The following is a 9270-nucleotide window of genomic DNA, read 5'->3' as shown; positions in this document are numbered from 1 at the left end:
AAACCCTAACCATGCAAAACTCAACACACTATGGACGCCCATGCAACGAAAGCCATCCATTCAAATAAAAAGGGAAGATGGATGCTAGGACACCAGACTAAAGCTGAGAGTCGGGGCAGCACAGCACAGAATTCTTAGAAATATCATAAATGAGTATATGCAGGGCTTCTCTCGTGGCCAGGCACTGTGCCGGGGGCTTAAATGTTCACTGTGCAGCCATTCAGGCCTTCATGCTAAAGCCAGACTGCCACAGCGCCACCACGAGATCTCAGGCGAGGTGTGTGAACTGTGTGTGCACCAGGCCCACCACACACAGATATGAGCGGACAACGTGATCACCATTAGCATTCATCATGGAAGGCTAACCCATGTCCTCCAAAGATGTCTGCAGACCTAATGAGGAAAGTGAAGGGAGATTTTGCTCAGATATAAGAGGAAAAGATACACACAGAAAAGGAGGAGGAAATGGGATCCCTCTTACTCAGAAGCTAGGAGAGACAAGAAGATTCTCCCCAGCCCCCTGGGAAAGGATATGGCTCTGCCAACATCCTGATTTGGGGACAGCGCTGCTGACTTTGGACTTCTAGTCTCAGAACCGAGAAAGAATGTTGTTTTAAGTCACCAAGTATGTGTTAGGAAACAAATGCTCTTATTAATCACCTCTCTGATTTTTGTAAACAATGCACACTAGCCAGTGTTATCCTCACTGGACCCACTCAGTCACAGGGCAGGGACAAAGCCAAGTGCAAAACGTATCAATCCAATCTTCTCAACATGCTTTGCTGGCTCCGGTGAACAGGCATGTGGGTTACTGGGCCTTTAGGAACAATCTGGAAAAACTACCCTGTTAACATTGTCTGTATGAAAAATGTACTCTGTGTTCCAAATAAAAGACAAAAGGAAGTTCAGAATATTATCATTCATGGAGAACGGAGGATCATTCCACAGATACTGGTTTCCCACTTAGAAATCAAAGCAATGCAATTAACTCATTCATTGAAGGGCCAAAGTTACCTGTCACACAGGCTGTTCCCTGACATATGCTAGAATATTACTCAGCCTTAGAAAGGAAAGCAACTCTCACACTTGCTCCAACAGGGATGAACCCTGGAGACATCATGCTAGGTGAAATAAACCAACCACCAAAGGACAACACTGTATGATTCTACTTAGGTGAGGTTCCTAGAATCATCAAATTCACAGAGACAGAGAATACAATGGTGGTTGCCATGGTCTGGGAGAGGGAGGAATGGGTGTTATGGTTGAATTAAGTACAGAGTTTCAGTATGGCAAAAAATGTTCTAGAGACAGATAGCAGCAGTGGAACAGTATGGTGAATATACTTAATGCCACTGAAGAGAACACTCAAAAAATGATACAAGGCGCCAGCAAGTGGGGTAATGGTTTGGATACTGGACTCTCACATGGCCAACCACAGTTCAAATCCCAGACCTGGCGATTTTAAAATCACACGGGCGCACAATGTGCATGCCCAAGATCCCAAGAGGAGACTGGAGGAGAAGGGATTGCAGCTTGGCCAACCCCCTGTAGGGGGATTTCTCACTGCCCCCCATCTCTCTCCAATTAGCACACATACCCTACCACAAAACCTTTAAAAAGAAAAGATACAATGATTAATTTTGTTATATATATAACAAATATATATTTTCTATTTAAAAAAGGAAATACTAATGATAACTATTTAAACATAATGAGTTAATGAGAAAAGTTTTATTTCTTCTTTTGAGTCATAAATTTTCATTCATAAACTGTCTCTTAAAAGTAAAAAAGGCAGGCAGCCAGATGGTGTGGTGGTTAAGGCGGCTGGATCCCACATGGCCAACTGCATGGCTCAAGTGTCAGCCCCAGCAACTTGAAAAACATGCCAGACACATGTGCATGATGCCCAAAATCCCACGAGGAGCATGGAGGAAAAGGGACTGTGGTGTGGACATCCCCACTGAGGCAGCTTTATCACCATCTCCCTTCAGCAATCGCAAACACTCGAAAGCATTTTTTTTTTTAATACAAAAAGCATCTGGGAACCAGTAGTTAGCGTAATGGCTATGTCGCTGGATTCCCACGTAGTCGACCGCGGTTCACGTGCTGGACCCGGTGGCTTAGAACTCACGCCAGACGCGTGTGCGTGCGTGCCCGAGATCCCGAGAGGATAATGGAAGAGAAGGGATTGCAGCATGACCATCCCCCCTGGGGGTGATATCTCGCTTTCTGTCTCTCTGTCTCTCTCTGTCTGTCTGGCAAGCACACACGCCCTATAGCGAAAACCTCTCCAAAAAAAAAAAAAAAAGCATCTGTAATCTTAAATACCAAAAAAAAAAAAAAAAAAGAAATGTCTTAGGGCTGGCCAACTCATTTAGGACCTACTGCTTTGGCAATTAATGGGATTCCCGTGGTAATGACCTTTCCCACTTCTGTAATATGAATGATCACAAAGTGAAAATCCAATTCCCCCTCTGTGTTTATGAAAGCCATTCCTTTCAGACAGCTGAAGCAACAAAGCCAGCCAAGAGCACTTCCCGGCCGTCCGATTGGAGATTTATATTGCATATAAACATAAAGAAACATTATGTCACATAAGCTGTGGGCCTGGAGTTTTGGAAGCAGAAGCTGATTCCAAGACTAGCTTTCCCTCCAATTCCCAGCACTGGACCAATTAAAAACTCCCTGGGCTTCGGCAGCCTTTTCCGTAAGGTAATGAACACCTGCTTCATAAGGTGACAGTAAGTCCTGAAAAGGACTCAGGCCTTACAAAAGTCAGGGGTTTAGGTGCTATATGTGTGAAATGCAGCCCACACAGGGCAGGTACTTAATAAATAATCACTGCTTGCTTTCAACCTGTGCATACACATACTCATACATCAGGTGGTTCTCTATTTCCTAACTCCTCCCCCTTCTCCCTTTCCCTTGTCTTTCTTATTCTTCTTTTCATTGCCAGAAGGTGCATGTGCTTGCCAGAGAGACAGGAAAAAAGAGGAAGAAAAAAAGAAAGATCTTCCAGAAGGGTGTAGTCATGCTGCAATTCCTTCTCTTACATTTCTCCATCCTGTCAGGATTTGAGGCATACAGGTACATGCACCCAGAACATTTTTATTTTCTTTTTTCTTTTTTTAAAGAATTATTTATTTTAATTTTTATTTATTCATTCATTTCATTTGACCACAGAGAGAGTGAGAAGGAAAGTAAGAAAGCAAGCCATCAGGTCCAGGACTCAAACCGTGGTTGGCCATGTCGGAGTGCCTAGCACCTTAATCACCATGCTGCCTACTTGTCCCTCTTTTCATTTTTTTTTTTTTGTTAAGAATTATTTTATTTAACTTTATTATAATTATTTTCCAGTTTGATCAGAGACAAAGAAAGAAAAATAGGGAAATTGAGAAAGCGAGCCACCAGGTCCAGAACTCAATTGTCAGCCATGTGGAAGTCCAGTGCCTTTAACCACCACGCCCCCTGCTGGTCCCACCCAGCACATTTTTCAAGTCACCAGAACCAGGATTCAAACCACAGCCTGCTATGGTTCTCTCAAGAGGAGAATGGAGGAAAAGGGATTGCAGTGTGGCCATCCCCCCTGGGGGTGATTTCTCACTTTCTGTCTCTCTGTCTTTCTGGTGAGTACATGCACCCTATAGCAAAAAAAAACTCTCCAAATAAATAAATAAATAAATAAACACACACATAAATTAAATTAAATTAAAAAAGAATTCTTAAAAAAAACGTTTTTTAAAGAAGTAGTAAAGGAAAGAGGCCGGGGGAACCAGCAGTTAGCATAATGGCTATGTCGCTGGACTCCCACGTAGTCGGCCGCGGTTCGTGTCCCAGACCCGGTGGCTTAGAACTCACGCCGGGCGCGTGTGCGTGCGTGCCCAAGATCCCGAGAGGAGAATGGAGGAGAAGGGATTGCGGCGTGACCATCCCCCCTGGGGGGCGATTTCTCGCTTTCTGTCTCTATGTCTCTCTCTGTCTGTCTGGCGAGCGCACGCGCCCTATAGCGAAAATCTCTCCAAAAAAAAAGGAAAGAGGCCGGTAGCAGCATGGTGGTTAGGGCACTGCACTCCCACATGGCCAACTATGGCCCGAGTCCTGGACCTCGCAACTCGGTTTCTCTCTCTCTTCTCTCTGTCTCTGTCTCCCTCTCTCTCTCATTAGTGCATGTGATCTATAGCAAAATTAAAAGAAATAATAATAATAAAATAATTTTTTTTTAAAAGAAGTAACGCAGAATAAAGACTCTTAACTATGAAGAAATGATTGGGGACAGGCTGTGGTTCAGCAAGAATGCAACCGGACCCACATGAAAAATGTTCCTGGGTTTACATTCCAGGACCTTCCTGCACACATGCATGCCCATAATCCAAGCCAGCTGAGACGGAGGTCCACCACAACACAAAAACACTTCTGGGGTGCTATCTCTCTCTCTCTCTTGTGAAAGAACTAAGTATAGAAGAAAAAAAGAAAATAAGTGATTAATCATGTCCCACCATGAAATTATTTAACTTGTCTATGTTCTAGAGAAGCCCTTGTTCCTGAGCTGGGCCACAGGTTCCCATGGGTAAGAGACTACCAGTTCTCTGGAAGGATGTTTCTAGCAAGAATGTTTCACATTTGAAAGGCCCATTATTTTTTATTTGAAATGGTCCGTTGCAAATTGTTTTATTGTTGTTATTTTTTAGGTTTTTGCCATAGAGTACAGGAGCTCCCCAGAAAGGGATAGTGAGAGGGAAAGTGAGAAATCACCCCCCCAGGGAGGATGGCCATGCCACAATTTCTTCTCCTCCATTCTCCTCCTGGGATTTGGGACACACACATGTACACGCCCAAACCCGGCATGAATTTCAAGCTGCCAAATCCGGGACCCGAATCAAACAGGATCAATGGCAATAATATATCAAGAGTTGAAAACAGTGATGACTAGTACGTTTTTTGGATTTTGCCAATTGAAATAACTAACTAAAATGTTGTTTCCCCATTCTGGTAGCTAATTCTATCTAGTATCTCAATGTGACAACTTTTTAAACTGCAACTACAAATTCTGTCATTTGAATTTCAAAGCAACCACTGTAATTCACTGTCCAACTATAAAATGGATTTTAGCACATTCTCAATCATTCTCAATGAGCCCTCATCATTCACATCTTTAAATAGCTCAGTCATGGCACCCAATGCCATGTTTTTAAGCAGCAGTAACTCCTTTGTAAAACAAGGTTTCTCCTTGCAACTTTTCACACCTCCAAGTACCTGCCAAGAGAGGTAAATCAAACAAAACATGTAAGTTATATTTATTTCATCCTTACAAATGGTATCAAAGAACAGAGCTACAACACCAAAGAATAAAAAGAATGCCTTGGAACTTCACTAGGTACAATTTTTTACTAAATATAGCTTAATGACCTGAATATTTAAATAGTTAAATGCTTTTGCGAAGGACTCAAGCCATGCAATTAAGAGAGGTTTAAAAGACACAATGCTTTTACCTAAGCAGCAAAAATCCCAAATGAAGATAGTTATAGGAACCAACCAGTTAAGATCCTTTTGTTTTTGTTTTTGTTTTTTAATTTTTGCTCTCCAGCATGTGGGCTCACTGGGGAGAGAAAGAGAAAGTGAGAATTCACCCCCCAGAGAGAATGGTTACACTGCAATCTGTTCTCCTCCATTCTCCTCTTGAGATTTTCGAAAATGTGCACCAGGCCCAGCATATTTTTCAAGCCACCACATCTGGGATTCAAACCACACACTCAGTTACATGGTATCCAGCTGCCTTAACCACCATGCCACCAGTAAGCCCAAGACTCCCTTTTTTAAGTGTATGTATTTGATTCATGATGGCACATATCGTATGTGTTTGTACATGAGAGAGAAAGAGAATGAGAGAGAAGCACCCTCAACAAGTCTGATCACACCACGGACCCCCCTTCCCTGGCCTCACAGCTCCTCAGGACCTAGGCGAATGTACACACACCCGGCATGTTTTCATGCAGGTCTGGGGTGTGAACCACAATTAGCCAAATGGCTTCCAGCACTACAGTTCAGTTTACTGCTAACTACACCACCAGGCTGGGCTAGTTGGGCTTTATTTGTTTGTTTGGGTTTTTTTCTTTACTTTTCTTTTTGAAGAGAGTAGAGAGGAAAAGAGCTCATGCACGTAAATCAGAGAGAGAGAAACAGGCATTTAGGGCATTTAGGTCTCAACACACCATGAGTCTCCAGCCCCTGCCTCCCAGTGAGCTAGGAGCAGCTGAACGTCACCTTGCCAGCCTCTTTAGGCTGGGCCAGGAACCAAACCTGGGACACTCCCACAGGCGTGTGTGCATGCGTGTCCAGGATCCTGAGAGGAGAATGGAGGAGAAGGGATTGTGGTGTGGCCATACCTCCCTGGGGGGGGAGGTGATTTCTCACTGTCTCTTTCTGTGTCTCTGGCAAGCACACACACCCTATCTCTCTTAAAAACAAACAAACAAACAAAAAAAGACACTTAGGAAAGCTGTCTAGACTTTGAAAATGAAGACGGTTGTTACTTCAAAGCAGCTGCATGTGATAGTGGACAATGTGAAGTGCTTCTGGGCTCAGCTGGCTCTTTATTCACATGACTGTGGGCCAGTCTCTACTTCTGAACCTCATTTTGCTCATCAGTAAAATGAAGATAACAATACATACTCTGCCAGCCCTCCAGGCGCCATAATCCCCAATGCACGGATTCAATCCCATAGCTAGTAACCCCAGAACTGAAATGTCTATTCCCCTGCTAGATGGTAACAAAGGTTTGTAGGTGATGGTTTTGATTCTGAGAGTTCTGAAATCAAAAAATGAAAAACTAACGAGAGATCAGGAGGAAATATCAGGGCGTCAACACCCCATGAGTCTCCTGCCCCTGCCACCTGGTTAGCTAGGACATGCTGGGTTACAGCTGGAAAACTCAGGGCTTACTGTCTACCAGGGTTATAAGCAGAAGAGCGGAAGTGTACGGAGCCTATTCTATGGCAAATGTTTTATATTCATTTCATCATGCAATGCCAATGTAGCTAGATAATTAGAGCAAAAAATTGCATAACATTTAGTGTGTGCCTTGCTCTATGCTAAACTTCTATCATGTGAGAGTTAAATACTCCTCCCAGCATCTGGGTGAAACAGGCACTATGGTGTCCTCATTTTACAGGTGAGACACAAAGTCAACTGACTTGCCCAGAGTCACAGAACTAGCAACAGTGGGTCAGAATTCAAACCCAGGCCACTTGGTACCAGAGTCCCTGCTATTAACCCCTACCAGGGACTCTAATTATTCCTATTTTCCACATGAAGAAATAAAATGAGAGAGTGAGATGTTATGTACCTCACACTGTTGCAGAAAACCAGATGCCAAGGAATGGAAAGCAGCACTCAGAGAGATTAAAACTGTTTATTACGCCTGCAGGCAGGCACGGAGGAGTTAAGACTCTGAAGTTCCAGTCTCCCCCCCCCACCCAGGGGTTGGACACAGGTCTTTCATAAGGGAACTGGGGAAGGGGAGGTCTCGGGATGTAAGGAATGGGGAAGGGGTTCAGAATCCGCCCTACACAGCATCAAAGGGAGGAGGCAGAAAAGTAGTTAGTCTGATCTATTCAAGGTTCTAATCCATTCAAGGTACTAATCCATTCAAGGTTTTCAGGTTATTCTGTAGTTCCGGGCAGTAAGTTTGCTGGAAGGCAGAAACCTTAGACAGCTATCAGCCCTAAGTTATTCATGAATTCAGGGTCTCTCCATATCAACATGAACAGGATTAGCTTTGAACCTGGCTTACCTGGTCGCATCCGCTGGGCATCTGCCATCACACCATGCTTCTAAGACTGATTGGCAAAGGAGTTGCCCATGTAGCACCACTGGGCCCTTGGGCAGAGAAGAAACCAAACAGATCTATGTCCTCTTAGCATAGACTGAGGAAGAAAGATAACCAGACGGTCAGAGACAATGGAAGGCAGCAGAGAGTAGGCAACACCAAAAGAGGCTGAAAACCAAAAGAGGTCAAAGGCCCAGTTGTCTGTTTCTGCTGACTGATGACTGTGAGCATGGTGGAAACCTCTGAAAACTTCTGGTTTCCTACACTATTGTGTCCAGGGTCAAAGGCTTCATGAGCTGAGTTCATTTGGCAAATTAATGATTTTCTAAGCCTTTAAAGTCAATCTGAATAGAAAAAGAATTGTTCAGCAAACACATGGAAAGGAAGTCCCACAAGCTTTCCGACTCTCACCCAGACCACCCATGCCCATAGGAGGGCATCCTTCCAATGGCGTGCTGTCGTAGACCAAGTTGTACTTTACAAGCATAGCCTACCACTGAGAATCTCAAAAGCTCTGTGGTCTCTGTTTCTTGGTCTTCTGTCAAGTTTTGCAGAACTTCCAAAGATGTTCAGGCCACCCACTCAGGAGCAGACACCTGAAAAGCTGGGCTCCAACAAAGAACCAATTTAACACACTCCTGCTTGAATGCAGTCAGCAGGCTATAGACGGAGTCTAGTAGTCCTGCACACTAATGCAGACCCTCCAAAACTTGCTGACTCTGTTAACCCAGCAGCTGAGGTTCCTTCCCCTGCCTTAAACTGAGACTGACCATCACACTCACAAGGGCTTAATATTTCTACTAAGACACAACATTTTCCAGACAGCAAGTTTTAATAGCAAAAGGACTGAGGAAAGTCTGGTTATCAGAATCTTTGGGGTGATTCAAAGATAACATTTATGTGCCTCTCAATTGTGCAAGAAGCCCACACCATTCTCACAATGTCTACTGGAAAGTTCTAAAAGTAAAGGGTCTTGATTTCAGGCAGAGGTGATATAACAAAGACTTACAGGGCCAGACAGTGGCATGTCAATAAAAAGAACTACATTCTGCAAAGCTGACCTACATGGGAGGGTTCCAGGTTCATACTCAGAGACCTCTCTGAGAGCATCAAACATATAAATGCCCATGATCAGAAGCTGGCTAAGGCTGGAGAGATGGATCTCAGAGTTAAAAACCTGTTAAAGTGCTGTATCTGTCTCTCTCATTCATGGAAGAAATGAAAAAAATACTTTTAAAAGTAAATAAACAAGTAGATAATTTTTTAAATTATTTTTTTAATTATTTTATTGAACTTTATTTTATTTATTTATCTTATTTGACCAGAGAAGGAGAGAGACAGAGAGAGAAAAGGAAAGTGAGAAAGCAAGGTAACAGGTCTGGGACTCGAACTGCAGTCAGCCATGTTGGTGTCCAGCGCTTCCAATCACCACACCATCTGCCGGT

Source organism: Tupaia chinensis, unplaced genomic scaffold (genome assembly GCF_000334495.1).
Source record: "Tupaia chinensis unplaced genomic scaffold, TupChi_1.0 Scaffold000443_1, whole genome shotgun sequence".
NCBI classification, from domain to species: Eukaryota; Metazoa; Chordata; class Mammalia; order Scandentia; family Tupaiidae; genus Tupaia; species Tupaia belangeri.
Note: the sequence above shows the minus strand (reverse complement) of the source record.